This window comes from Agelaius phoeniceus, chromosome 27 (assembly GCF_051311805.1).
Source record: "Agelaius phoeniceus isolate bAgePho1 chromosome 27, bAgePho1.hap1, whole genome shotgun sequence".
Taxonomy (NCBI): Eukaryota; Metazoa; Chordata; class Aves; order Passeriformes; family Icteridae; genus Agelaius; species Agelaius phoeniceus.
In genome coordinates this window covers 5,237,829-5,252,975 of record NC_135291.1, presented here as the reverse complement: position 1 = coordinate 5,252,975, position 15,147 = coordinate 5,237,829, and the positions used below count along the sequence as shown (strand labels likewise).

The following is a 15,147-nucleotide window of genomic DNA, read 5'->3' as shown; positions in this document are numbered from 1 at the left end:
ATGCCTAAATATGATCTAATCCAACCTATTAAACCAACCAATTTCTGTACATCAGTAGCAGTTTTAACATCAATGTCTAACTTCACAGGTTGAGGCATAACTTGAGTGTTAGTCACTAACATACCAGTATTTCCAAGGCATGTGTTCCTGCACTTTCTCTGGGGCAATGATCAGACCAAAAGCTTTCAAATTTGTCACAGCACATTGTTTAAGAGCTGATAACTGTTGTTTGTTATCAGATGCCAACAAGATATCATCCATGTAATGATAACAGTAGCAGTTATTAAATTGCTTCTGCACTTTTGACAAGACCTGTGCCACAAACCATTAACAAATAGTTGGCAAATTTTTCATGTCTTGGGGAAGTACCCTCCATTGATATCTTTTATTGGGTTCAGGGTTCAGCATGATTATGGAAGGCACAGTAAAAGCACATTTTTCTTTGTCTTGCTCAGCCAATGGAATAGTGAAGAAACAATCTTTCAAACCAATGACAACTATTTGCCATTCCTGTGGAATCATTGTAGGCATAGGAAGGCCTGGTTGTAAAGCTCCCATTGTTGCCATTACAGCATTTATCTGCCGTAAATCATGTAAAAGTCTCCATTTTCCCGATTTGTTTTAAATAACAAAAACAGGGGTATTCCAGGAATATTTCAATATTTCCTGCTTGAAATTGTTCTGTGACTAATTCTTGCAGGGCAGTAAGCTTTTCGCTAGAAAGGGGCCACTGGTCAACCCGGACAGGTTTATCTGTCAAGCATATCAAGGCTACAACTGGACGTTCATTGCCCTGCATCACAGTGGCCCCCATTAAAAATCCGTAGTAATTTTGACAGCCCATTGAGATAAACAATGTCGTCCCCACAAACTTTGAGGAGCATCGGCAACATAGGGTCTGATGTTAGCTTGTTGGCCATCAGGATGTTTCACATTAATTACAATGGCTGACAGGCCACCTGTTGTAGCACCACCCAACCCCAGAAGTCCAAAACTTGCATGAGTGAGAGGCCACGATTGAGGCCAGCAAAGTCACGAGAGTATTGTGACATCTGCTCCAGTGTCAATCAAGCCTGTTAATGATATGGTTCCTGGATGACATCCACTGGTGGTGAGGATACATGTCTTTTCTGAATGGTTCTCCGTAACTTTCTGAGCCCAGAACACTTGAGGTATCCCTGTTGATCCAAAACTTCCTGTGCCACGACTTCGGTCCACTGTATTCAGAACAGAACTCACAAAAGGTACAATTTGAGCAATGCAAGTTCCTTTCTGAATAGTGACAGGAGGGTCATCAATGGATACCATAGCATGAATCTGTCCTAAATAATCAGCATCAATAAGTCCTAGATGCACATGAATACCTCTAAGTGTAGTACTTGATCTTCCCATCAAAAATGCACTCAATCCCCATCCTATTGGACCACAGGCATCGAGGGGCACTTTGCACATTTCTTTTGTCAGAATGGTTACTATGTCAGCGGTGGGTATATCAATCCCTGCAGACCCACTTGTTGCCCCTTAGTATTGTTCACAAATGTTTAGCTTTGCAGTGCTGGGGAGGCCCATATTTGCTGCTGTGGTTCTTGGGGTATTTGTTTTCCCACATGCCCCTTTGTGCTCCTCTTCCTGTTTCCCTGCAACAGCTGACCATTTGCATGATATTTACTCCTGCATTGTTTAGCATAGTGCCCAAATTTAGCACAATGGTTGCACATAACGTTGCTGCTTGCATTTGATTTAGATGTTATTTTCTGGGTATTACACTGTGCCCTTACGTGCCCTTGCTGTCCACAATTATAGCATTTTGATGAAGGTCTTAGAACTGCAGCAAGAGCTGCTATTTTATGCTCTACTGAACCAACTTTTGAGCAAGTAGTAATCATTTGAGGCAATGTGGGTTCTCCAGGTAAAGTGTCAATAATCTTTCTGCAGCCTGAGTTTGCATGTTCTTTAGCCAAATGTATACAGAATTTGTGTCGCAAAGATTCATCATCTACCTGTTTTTCAATGGCTGCAGCAAGCTCTTCCACAAATTGCAAAAATGGTTTTCTCATCCCTTGTTGTATAGTATCATATCTCTGTTTTGGAGCTGCCATTTCCATTGATTTAATTAAAGCACTCGTGCCAATTTGCTGAGCTTGTGCCAAAATTGAAGGATCCCACCTTGCCTGTGAATCTGGGCTAGCAAAAGGCCCAGTGCCCAGTAGGGCATCAACACCCACAGCATGATGAGGGTCGTGTTGAGGCAACTGCACATTTGTTACAGCTGTGTGCTCAGCCACTTGCCTCCAAGTTTCTTGAAATACACCGTATTGTACTGGCTGGAATGAAATAGTAGCAATATGCATGATGTCATAAGGTGCAAGCATATCTGCATTAATTACACATATTAATTGCATTACCTCTGAGGAATTAATGCCATACTGAGCCACTTTCGATTGGAGATCTTGCACAACCTTCCAGGCAAAGATGTGATGACTGTCATCCTGCCCTGTTCCAGGAGCTGCTTTAAAACCTGGAAAAGCCATAGATAGGGTTATCACAGGCAACATTTGCATTAGCACTGTTCTCCTGAGGTACTCTTGGAGCACCTAATCTTTCTATCATGTCCCAATTCTTTTCTTCAGCTGCTTTCTTCCTAACAAATTCCCAAAACTCCTGAGTGTCCAGGTTTAGAGCAAATTTGGGAGAGAATCCCCCAAAGGAGCTCCAGTAGGAAAGCAGATCCAATCTGCTCTTCTCCCCCCAACTGGTCTGGGAGAAAATACCTCCTTGGAGAAAGGTGGAAAAAACCTGTCTATTAAACAACAAAACCTTAACAATATCAAACAATAAAATCTCTTGCCACTCCAAAAGAGATGACAAACTGAGAAAGTCCCTCCCCGGGTTGCGGCTCAGCTCACTCTGTCTCTGATCAGTCCCTCCGGTGCTGGAAATGTTGCAGGCCAGGCCCGGCCTGGTGGGCCACAGATGCAGCTGCCCGTGCTCCCCTGGGTGTTCAGTCCAGAGCAGGTTTCAAGAGCTCCAAGGAAAAGGGAAAAAAACAAAAGTCCCCACAGTAGGGAACTTCTTTGCCTCAGCTAGCTAAAACTAACTAAAAGCAAAAGAGAGCTCTGTCCCACTGTCAGTCCATCTGCAGACAACAACAGTCCAGGGGCAGAAATGTGGAGGAGTGAGTACGGTGTCTGAAAAAAACCTGCTGCTTCTTCTCTCCCGCTGCTTCACTCTCTGGAACACTCTTAAAGGTGCAAAACTTATTATTCAACATAATATAAGGTGCAAAACTTATTATTCAACATAACATAATTGGGGATAAAAGCATCATATAGTCAACGCAGGACACTGAGGCTCTCAAGGAAGCCCAGTTACTTGACGTGGGGGCAAAGTCCATGGAGCAGTAGGGCTACAGCTATTAGAAGGTGAACTGTCAACAGTTCCCTGCCCCAACTCCGATGTTACTGCGGGAGACTCATCACTTGATTCGCTGTCACTGTCAGGTAATGGAGGACACGACCTTGGAGATTGTTCAGGCAGCTCAGAGGGGAGCGAGGGGGTAGATGGCTGGGCTAGAGCAGAGGGAAGCAGGGGGGCAGAAGACTGGGTTTCTCTCTCTGCTAAAGACATTTCAGCTACCTGGTGCAGTGGTGTGGTGTATACAGGCACCATCAGGAGCTGCTGCGCAGCTGTGACATAAAGAGGTTTAGGAGTCTGAGAAGGAGATACTATGGCAGTTTTCCCAGAAGCTTTGGCAGCCATCCCAGAAGCTTTGGCATCCAGCCCAGAAGCTCTGGCAGCTTTCCTGGAAGCTTTGGTAGCCTGCCTGGTAACTTGCATGGCACCTGCACCTTCTTCAAGGATAGATTCACCAAGTTCCCCATCAGAGGCCCCCTCTGCCTCATCCCCTTCATCAGTTTCTGTTATCAACCCCGATTCTTCATCCACATCCTGCTCTGTTTGTTCTCGCTCTGTTTTTCATTCCTTTAATGCCTCAAAAAGCAATCCCCAGGTAACAGCTAGATTGACAAGTTTTATCTCCCACTCAGATGACTTCCTACAGTCTGTCCCTGACTTTTTCCCATGCTTTAACACTAAATGCTGTGTCGGGATCAGTGCCAAAATCCTGTGATTTAGCCCACAGCAATATACTACGAAGGGCATAGTCTGAAGTATTAATTCCCTTATTTCTTAACAAAACTTTCCATGTAGCCAAAACAGTCTCTTCTTCATTAGATAAATTATTTCCCATTATTACTAGTTGGTGGCTCACCTACTTCCAGGTGTCTTGATAGGAGAAAATCAGGTCTGGGCTTCCCTGTGGCTTCCACCCGCCATTCTCAGCTGCACCAACGCCGCCTCCCCCACTACGTCCCAGTGAGTCATGGCTGCCAGTCTCTAGGAGCCCGTATGGGTCCAGATCAAGTATGTTCTTAAGGGTATTGAATCACATCAGGGTCACCAGATGTCACTGTCAGGCCAGTCATGACACAAGGCAGAGACCACAAGCAGTCTCAGATGGCAACTCTTTATTATCGAACATGGCTGACCTTTTATACACTTTCTAATTGTTCATACTTCTTCTACCCTAACTATTGGCCACCATAAATCAACATAACATCATTGGTAATAAGTTACAGTGACTTCAACTGACTTTCTAAAAATACTTCATCCAGCTGCAAAGTTCTCTTCTTATCTTTCTTCAATTCCTCACTTCTCTTGGTCTCCTTAGTTACAGCCTTGGAGAGAGCTCCTTATCAACTTCTTGCTTCTTACCTTTCTTCTCACTCCTTTAGCTAACAGGCCCGCTGTTGGCCCCTTCCACACAAAGGCATTTGCTATACCAGCCCCCACAGTAAGGTTCATTAGTAAGGGTTGCCCTATGCTGAAGGCACACAGGTGGTTACATGCCTCTATCATTTACAGCAGGATGGGCTCCTCCTTAGACAAGGACTTCAGAAGTTTTTTACAATTCTCATTAGCATTTTCAGCAGCTAATTTTGAAAGCAACACCTGTCTGGCAATGTCATTCTCAATTTGTCTTTTAAGAGCTTGTTTCAAGCAGCCATTGAATTGCATATAAGGCTCCGCCAGTCCTTGCTTTACATAAGTAAATACTTTTTGGGGGGCTCACAGCATCAGGAACCTTTAAAAATGTGCTATGCACAGCTTCAGTAATACCCTCAAGGGCCTCACTAGGAATGTGGGTTTGCCCAACAGGGTCTGAGTGGCTTCCTTCTCCGGCCAGGTGGTCAATCATGAGGGCTGCAATATTCTGGTTTGCATGTCCCACAAATTTCACAAGCAAAGCTTCGAACCCCTTTTTCCACTGAGCGTCTGTGGAGGCCAGTGGGCCTACAGAACAAAGGCCATTATAGACCTTTGGACAGACAGACAGACCCCAAGTTGGAGAAATCTCCCCTGTTCAGGGCAATTGAGCAGACCCTCTTCCAGGATGCTTTGTTGTATATGCAAATGTACCCAGTTCTACTTCCCTGGTTGGACTGTTGGCCTCTCCCTCCCTTTTCCCTTATATTTATGTCCTTGAATATTCTCCCTTCCCTGCTTATCCATTGGCCCCATATTGCCTCAGTGTCCCACCCTCTTTACCCTATTGGCTGCCACCCCTCATCTCCCCTCTTTACTGCCCTGAGCCCTCAGCCCATTGGCCCTGATGCTCTGCTCTGCCCCCCCATGTCCCCTGTATTTAAACCCAGACCTTCCACTGTTCTTTTTGTCTTTGTCCCTGGAACCCCTTTGTGCGTGGCTGGAATAAACCTCCTTCTCTGGCATCCATACAAAGACCCTTCCCGTTTCTTTATCGTTGTTGATTCTACAAGAGAAGTGTGTGCTGCAGTGATTGTGTGTGTGTGTGTGTGTGTGTGTGTGTGTGTGCCTGTGCCACCGAGCGGCTTCATTACTGGAGACACTTCTGGAAGGTCACGGCTCCGCTGCCTCTCTCTCCACCACCAACGGGCTTGTGGCTTGTGACAGCTGGCAGCCTGAACAGGGACCTGTTCGGAGCATTCCTGGAGGTGTCTTCAGTAGCTTTTTGGCTACTGAAGTTAAGCCGTGTTCAGAGCAGCCAATTCCCAGAGGAGACTCCTAAGTTTTATTGGGGGAATCATACAGGCGACCAGCAACCTTCTTGAGGCGAGAAGATTGGTTGAAGCTGACAGACAACCTGGAGAGGTTTTGTTGACCCACTGTCATGTGAGTACTATATTTGGGGGTCACCCTTTTTTGTCTTTCCTTTGCCTTCTTTTCCTCTTGGATGTTGGGAGGAAGTGTGGGGATGGGAGCCAAAGTGATCCACCCACACAGGGAAGTTTATACCCAAGTTAGAGGAATCCTTGTTGGAGAAAATTTTCATTTTTCAAAGGGAGATTTAAAATGTTTTATTCATTGATTGTTCAAGTATTTTCCTGATGTTATGAGGGAATTCATTCTAATGAGTTCTGGGACCATATAGGGAAAAGATTCTATGTTCTTTGAGTTAAAGGGGATCTTTCAGTGGGGAAATTTTATCCTTTGGCCTTATTGCTAAGTCTGTAGAAAATGTTGGGAAACATTCGGGACCCCAGTTTAACACCCCTTCTCCCCGTTCCTCCCCTCACATCCCTAAACTCTCTTCCCTGCCTCAGGGAGGATCGGGAGATGGATCCTGCCAGCAGGCGCAGGGTTGCTACCATCACCCTGACATCTCCCAGTGTCCTCTGTCCCCTCTCCAGGGCAGCACTGGCCATGCTGCCTTGGGCTCTCTCCTAACCCTCTTACCAATGCCCATGTACCCAGTTCTACCACCCCCAGCTGTTCACCCAGATGGTGCCAGGAATGTGGCCAGCCCCGCCATCTTGTCTTTTCCCTCTCCAAGTTTTTCTGCCCTTTCTCCACAAAATGGTGCTGACCCCACAAAGGCAATGGCCATTTTGTCACCTCCCTGTTCTGCCAAAAACGACACCTCTGACCCTCCTCCCACTTTCTCTATTCCTGTAATCGCGCCCTGCCCCTCCCTTCTGTGTCAGGAAGTGTGTCCATGTTGGGACTTCCCCTCTCTATCAGGAATCCCCTCCCCATTGTGCACACCAACCCTACCCCTTCCTCTCTTGACTCCTCCTGATGGTCCCTCCCATTCCCATTCCCACAACACTGGAGTAAGAAGTGGTGATGACAGCGACCAGAAGGAGCCCATATTGGCTTCCACAGCTGCCCACAAACAGGCAGATTCTGGCTGCCCCAAGAGGCTCCATGCAGTCATCAAGTGCCCTCCATCCTCCTCGGAGGATGAAAATAGGGATTCTGCAGACCCGGATTCCAGTCCTGAGTCTGAGGATCACTGGGCCAAGCTGCAGAGGGAAGCCACTGGGAGGGCTCAGAGCTCACCAAAAAGATTGTGGGCTTGCCAATTATATGTAAACACAGCAGAAGAGTGACTGCAATCAATTCCTGGGAGCCGATCCCCTATGGGGAATTGAAGGAGCTCTGCAAAGTGGCTAAGGAATATGGTTGGGGGTTGCATTTCTTAAAAAAATTTCTGGAAACCACCTTCTCTGACCGTCTCTTGGTCGTGCATGAAAATAAAAATATCATGAATTGCCTACTCTCCCTGTGTCACAATCCATCCTTACGAACGGGTTTTGTGATTGTTCGTGGATTTGATCTCAGGGTGCAAAAAACCGACACGGCACAGGGGGGTTTGCAGTGATAATCAAAACAAATGCACCTTTATTGAATAACCAAATGCATTGGGGAGGAACTGGGGGAAAAAGGGAAAAATAAGGAAAAGAGGGAGGAAGAGAAAGGAAGGTATATAGCTACCAAACATAGAACAGCCAAGTCCTTTGATGTCCAGCCGATGGAGTTCACCAGGTCACGTCTGGGGAGATCTTGAAATCTCTCGCTAACTCAGAGGTTTTTTTTATGATAACTCTATTGAAAATTGTGAGGGAGGGGGGAAAACAGATACAATAAAGAATAGATGTAACAGGTAGTCCATGTTCTCAGCAGTAAACGAGAGCCATTGTCTTCTTGGTCCAGCGGTCACAACCTGCAGGCAAACATCTCGCTTTGGTCAGCTTGCCTCCCCCACACACCTGCCCCGGGCTGGGGGTTTCAGTCCCAGTCCTTGGAAGGAGCAGAGGGGCCTTTTCACATGGGGGTTTCATGTCTCACTCCTTGATGGAGAGGCTCCTTACATCTCAGTCTCTCTGTCACGGTGGTTGTAAAACAGGTGAGGGTCTTCTGTGCGGGGACCACCCAAGACTCAGGAGAATCCAGCCAGGCTGAGAGGTGGGACAGCTTCCAAGGCTATTGCTGCAAAAAGGCAAGATGCCCCCTTCTTCTTTCATTGGGCTCAGTGCGGCATACAGCAAACAACACCTGTGAACAATAGCTTAGCACTGTGCTCAGGTCTCGGAGCCGTTGGCACGTAACTTTCTCCAACAGGGCCAGAAACTTCAGACAAGGGTCTTTTCTTCAGTGGTCCCCAATGACGATCGTGAGGCAGATGAGAGAAACTTTGGACAGAGTCTCACACCCCGGTCGAGTACATGCTGTGGGAGAGGCAGTAAAAAAGGCATCTCAAATCACTGGTGGACACATATTCAAAAGATGCCAACAAACCAAATTTAACCCTTGAATAAATGGCAGGAGAAGGTGACTTCCAGAAGCCACAAGACCAAGCAAAGGACTTACAAGAAGCTGCACTCAGTGGCATCACCACTGCTGCAAAGACATCCCTGCTCCTCACTCTCGATGACACCCTACATACACAGAGCTTCACTAACATCAAACAAGGGCAAGTGAAATTTTCATGAAATTTGTAGACAGACTTAAAGTTGCACTTGAGTGACAAATAGAAGGCCCAGAGGCCAAGAAGGAAGTGCTAAATAAAATGGCCTTGGCAAAGGCAAACAATGAGTGCAAAACAATATTAAGACCCAGAACCTACAATCAACCAGATGGACGAGTCCTGCACCAAATTATCTTCCACTGAACACACCGTGGCAAGGGCAATCTCTAAGGGAGAGGGCCTTTTTAACATCCCAAGACGCTGCAAAATGTTTTAATTGTGGGGAACTGGCTTTTTTTTGAAGGACTGTCCAGAATACAAAATGCCTAAAGACCAGCAGCCACCAAAGAGGTGCCATTCATCACACTGTATGCATTGCAACAGACATTCTAACAACTGTTCTCAGTTTTGTTATCACCAGTAACCTCACCACCACCAGCAGCATTATCAGCCAAAAAACTTCCAACAGACTGCAGGGTGGCCCCGTGTGAAGACAGCAAATGGAAAGCTGTTTCACTGTACCCTCCCCACTATTCTGGAGGTCCAATACGTGGGAAATTCCCGTGGAGCTCTTCATACTCCGAACAACAGACCAGAGTGACCAAGGCTTTCCAGCAAGTTCAGGTCAGGACGTGACACCAGCTGGTGAGTGCTTTGTCTATACAATTTGATGACTCTGCTTTCTATCGTATTCCCACCAGAAAATATGGACCCCTAGAGGGCCTGAGGGATGTGCTGGTAATAGGTAATGTATTCATGGACCAAATGAAATACATATTATAGTGGAAGTACAAACTGTTGGGCCAAGTGACGAAATCACAGTGACTTTCTGCTGCACAAAACCACCACACTTCCTGCACAGAGAGACTGTGATCGCCCAAGCCTTTTTATTGCCATTAAGCATAGACAATATCCCAGAGCACCCAATGGCATTCTGGGTTGAAATCATGGGCCAAGACAAGCCCCTTATAAAGTGCAGTCAGTTGAATAAAGGTAATGACATCCACCTACAAGGGATGGTGGACACAGGGGCCAACGTTACTATCATTACACAACCTCAATGGCCCCTGAACCAGGAGCTGACTCCTGTCACTGGAGTCACCTCAGTGATTGGAGGAGCTGCCATCTCCATGAGGAGCGAGCGTATTATCACAACAGAGGGACTGGAGGGCCAAACTGCCACCATCAGGCCATTTGTAGTCAGGGCACTCACCACCCTGTGGGCCAGGGACCTGTTGTCCCAGTGGGGAGCTTGACTTGATATTCCACCTCTGTCCCGGGATTTCTATTTGGGGCCACTGCAGAGTGCACCACCCCACCATCACCTGGAAGACTGACACCCCACCGTGGGTGCATCAGTGGCCCCTCTCAACAGAGAAATTACATACCCTCGAGCTTCTTGTGGAGGAGCAGCTCTCCAAGGGCCACATCGTACCTTCCAACAGCCCTTGGAACTCCCCTGTCTTTGTTCTCAAAAAACCTGGCAAGGACAGGTGGACACTCCTCCATGACCTTTGTAAAATTAACAAGGTCATTGAGGACATGGGCCCCTTGCAGCCTTCCTTCTCCGTCCTTGCTTCCTTGTGACTTGAGACTGGTGGTCATTGATATCAAAGACTGCTTTTTCAACATCCCCCTCCATCCTCAAGATGCTCCCAGATTCACCTTTTCTATCCCCTCCCTGAACAGACAGGCACCTCTGAAGCGGTACCACCGGTGAGTCCTCCCACAAAGTGAGAAAAACTCCCCTATATATGCCAGTGGTACATGGCCCTTGTCCTATCTCCCATCCAAAGGACTCTCCCAGATGCCATTATCCTACATTATATGGATGGCATTCTGTCTTGGTTTGAAGACAGGTGTCTGCTAAGGAAGGCAGGAGCTTCCTGTGAAATGGAAAATGTAAACCCCCTCCCTCTGAATTATTATAATTTTGAAATTAAAAAGCTCTCGAGCAAAGATATGGGAATAAGAATAACAGTTATTAACGAGGAAAACTAAAAATACAAATGCAATAGTACAAACAAAAAACCCCACTGGCAGAGTCAGAATATGACCTGACACCCTGTGGGTCAGTGTCGTTATAGGGTATGACACAGTATAAAAGTACACGACTCCATCAAAAGGGTGCAAGAGAGAAATTTATTAAACCAACGTAGCTTTTATTGTTCTTCCAGATATTTACACCCATCTAACACATATACAATGCCCATTGGCCATAAAAGAGAAACAAAGTTCCCAGCAGGCGACCAGGGAGCCACATCACTCTGGGAGCCAGCCAGAGTCCATATCTCCCAACTTTCTCTCCTTCCTCTGGTCTCCATGGTAATGACCTTGGTTTTCCTTCAGGAGAGATATAGGGCTTCTCCTTATCTTCAGGAGGCCTTGCTAGCTCACAAGGACAGCACAGAATGTCTTTCCCAAAGGTCAGGATGGTGGTAGCAGTCCAATTAAATGGAGGCTGCAGTGCTCCTGGAGTCACAGGTGGGGTTGTGTTGAAGCAGTGATCCTGTAGAAGGGTGAAGTTTTCCTCTCAAGGTCCAGTGGTGGCGTAGATGGGCCTGGACTTCCTCTGGGAATGCAGTGGAAAAGAAAGCTGCTCCTCTGGGAATCCAGTGGGAAAAGGCTGTCTCTCTTCTTCCAAATGTCTAATTATATCCAGGTAGGAGTGCTGGGCTCCTCCCTCTGGCCGGAGCATCTCACAATGAGATGATGAATTTTTCATCAGTCATGCAGTGACACTCAAGGGCCCAATAACAGAAGATATCTCCCAGAGTGGGGGATTGTTGAGGAAGAGATAAAGTAAACTGTTGTAAGAGATGGTCTGAAGTTTCCCTCATTTGCCTCACGACCGTCACAAGGACAGAGAGGAAGACCCTGAAGACCCTGGCTGGAGTTCTGGCCTGGTTGGGGTGGATGCTCGCCAAGTGATTGTTTGCAGCTGTGCTTGCTGTGCCCCCACATTACAACTGCTTTGAGCAGGGGCTGACAGGGAGCGGCTTGCTCTGTACACTTACACCTGCTTCACGATCCCTGCTCATCACAATGGCCCATGAATTTCCCCACCTCTTGGCCAGATGAACTTTCTGGGGTAACTCTGGTGATCCCCCCATAGAAGATCCCTCATCTGCCTCACAAGAACTGTAAGAGAAGCCTCCTCCCAAGGACTGAGACTGAGACCCTTAAAATTCTAACACAGGGGCACTGGCCTGACTGAAGTGGGATGTTTGCCAAGTGTTGCCTGCAGGTGTGTTTGCTGGACCAAGACTGGTTTCTCATAGACACCAATTCTGAAACAATGGGTCTCGCTCACCGCTGAGATTGATTTGTCCTGTTTTGGAACATGGACTGTCTTACTCATTTTCAATAGACTAATTCTCCATTGTCTTTTATCTGTTCTACCCTTGGTGGATGACTATACAAAACCCCTGAGTTATGCAAAGAATTTGAGATTCTCCCCAATGTGACAAGATGGATCTATTGGCTGGACCACGAGGATTTTGTCTCTCCGTTGGTAGCTATTCCCACCCCTGTCTTCTTCTCTCTCCCTCTATCCTTTATCTCCTTTCTAATCCTTCTATTGCTTCTGCTGTGGGCACTCAATAAAAGGTGCATTTGTTTTGATCAAGACTGAAATCCCCTCTCTGTTGTTTTTGCACTCTGAGATCAGTTAATGAACCATCACAACCCCACTTGTACGAGTGGATCGTGACATTAAATTGCCATCATGAACAGGATTCTGACAGACAGAGGGGTTTGCAGGGTTGTGTGTAGTCTGTAACAGGGGAAGGATGTTTCTCTCCAGCCGCACCGAGCCCGATACCCTGAAAGGGGTGAGCGGTTGTCTAAAAAGGAAAGGGAGTGACTCAAATTTCCCACAAACTGCACATGCCTAGGTGAAAAGCACCCCCATACTCAATTGAGGGTTCTGTCTTCAGAATTTCACAAAAGATCTCTTAGTGCAAAAAGGGAAACTGTTTTTGTGTATGTGTGAATCTGGACTGTCTGGGAAGTGAAGGGACTATTTGAAGTAACTGAGTAGAACCTCCCAGGCACACTTAGTCTCTTCACCCACCCAGGGAAGCAAGGGAAACACAGCAGAGGCTGTGTGGTTGTGTGCCTTAAGTCTACACCTCCCTGTCATGGTTTTGGTCCCTTCACAAAATGACGGAAAACCTCAGTGCAAAAGTTAAAGCTGAATTTTATGCTCTACTAGCCAAACACAATGCCAAACCTTCTCCTGGAGGAAAAGAATGGGCACAAAGTAACTGATTTAATTTGGAAAATGTTATTGATGGAGTATGTTCTTTACAACATGAAACAAAATTTAAACTGGGCAAAAATAAAACTATTCTCTGCTCAGTTTTGGGAGCTTGTCTCACAGCAGCTATAAAAACTCTCTTAAAGTGAAGAAGTGAGGAAAAAGCTATAATGGACTCCCTTCAAAGCCTAGTTGAAATTTGGAACAAAAATTAAATGAAGAAAGGAATGAGATCCATCTGTTACAAGCTGCCCTTAGAGAGGAACATGTTAAGAATTCACTGAATGCTGATTCCTCAACACAGGCAGAGGAAAAGAAACTCCTCACATTAAACAGATTTATCCCTATAAGGAACTAGAGGCAGTAAAAAAACTGTGGAGAAAACTGCTGCCCTCATTTGAGACCCTTGGTTAAAACAGAATATAATTATATTAATGATGAAGATTTTGAACCACATATCACAACTAAACAAATACCATTCAGCACTACCAAATTGGCTAAGCTGAAGAAAGAATTTGGGTGCCTCCCACAAGAATCGGAGATAGAATATGTCTTCCAAGTGTCCCTCACTGGTGGAGATCAAATTAAATTAACTGAACAGGAGGCCAGTGGGTACTGGGGACATGGAGTTTTCCTAACAACAGGAGATAAGCGTGACACGTGGTCCCTGACACAATGTGTGCCTTTCTGGGCCGGGGGAATTAATCCTTTGGAAAGGGGAGACCCTTTAGCTATAGTCAGTGCCCCCGACCAGCTTTTGGAAGGCGCCCACAAAGCCACCTGCCTGCAAATGATTCATGAAAAAGGTTGATTCCTGGTTTTCAGTCACCAATGCAATTACCTGTAAAGCCTGAAATTATGACTCCTTTAATTTGATGGCTTCCTAAACCTACAGCAATTATTTTACAGAAAACCATAATGGCCTTGGGTCCCATAGAGAGACTAGATAGATTCCTTGGTAACCCCACTGACCAAACTGGATCTACTGATCCAGGTTTCACTCCATACTCCATCCCCTCACAGCCCCCAGCTTCTCAATCTGATTCACCTGCCAGTAGCCATAAAGTTTGGACATGGAGCGAGGTTGCAGTAGATTTGATTAATTACAGTAGATGATATGGACCTGTAAAAACCCTGGAGGAGAAATCAGAAAAAACAAATGGTGTTTGGTTTATCACGGCTCCTCATGGTGAAAATTTAGGGAAGGGAAAACAGATCTCTAACCACCACCATTGGTGGTTGTTGGAAGTTAAAAGGGGGGTCCCCAGAGAGGTGATGGATGGTTTGCCCCTTGATAAATTACAGAAAATAATAACTAATTGGCACTATCGAAAACCGAATTTATCGGTTCAACCCAGTGCACCCCTCCCTTCTCAGAATCCAGCCAGTGAGCCAAAAGAAATCCTCTCCCAGCCTCTCCCTCAGAATTTAGGATGTGAGCCAAAGCAAACACAGAACCAGAGAAACTAGGCTCTCCATCCCTTATAGGTGAGCAAAGGGCTGGAGCATGGATGTATCTGAGAATGCTCACTAAACATAAATCAGGAGATATATTGATCACAGCTATCACAGGCCTCAAACAGGCACTTGTAACCTTTCTGATTGACACTGGGGCACAAATCTCTGCACTAACAAAAAGGATGCCCAGAAGTGTAGAATTGTTCCAACAAAGAAACCATGTTGTGCTTTAAATGCCCTAGGAACTACAGAATCTATGAATGTGGCATTAATAAAACTCACGCTCCATGGAGAGGGGTGTGGGAAAGACATTCTGTGCTGTCCTTGTGAGCTGTCAGGGCCTCCTGAAGATAAGGAGAAGCCCCATATCTCTCCTGAAGGAACACCAAGGTCGTTACCATGGAGACCAGAGGAAGGAGAGAAAGTTGGGAGATATGGACTCTGGCTGGCTCCCAGAGTGTCCTGGCTCCCTGGTCGCCTGCTGGGAACTTTGTTTCTCTTTTATGGCCAATGGGCATTGTATATGTGTTAGATGGGTGTAAATATCTGGAAGAACTATAAAAGCTACATTGGTTTAATAAATTTCTCTCTTGCACCCTTTTGATGGAGTCGTGTATTATTGTACTGTGTCATGCTCTAT

General features: G+C 46.2%; 1 protein-coding gene and 1 pseudogene across 1 annotated transcript in view; one reads left to right on the top strand and one right to left on the bottom strand.

The window, feature by feature from the left end:
* The window catches only part of LOC143695937 (uncharacterized), a 297,449-nt gene that overhangs the window by 44,015 nt on the left and 238,287 nt on the right, over positions 1 to 15,147 (bottom strand). The gene's annotated exons all lie outside the window — the stretch shown is intronic.
* Positions 9,805 to 14,440, top strand: LOC143695911 (uncharacterized; annotated as a pseudogene).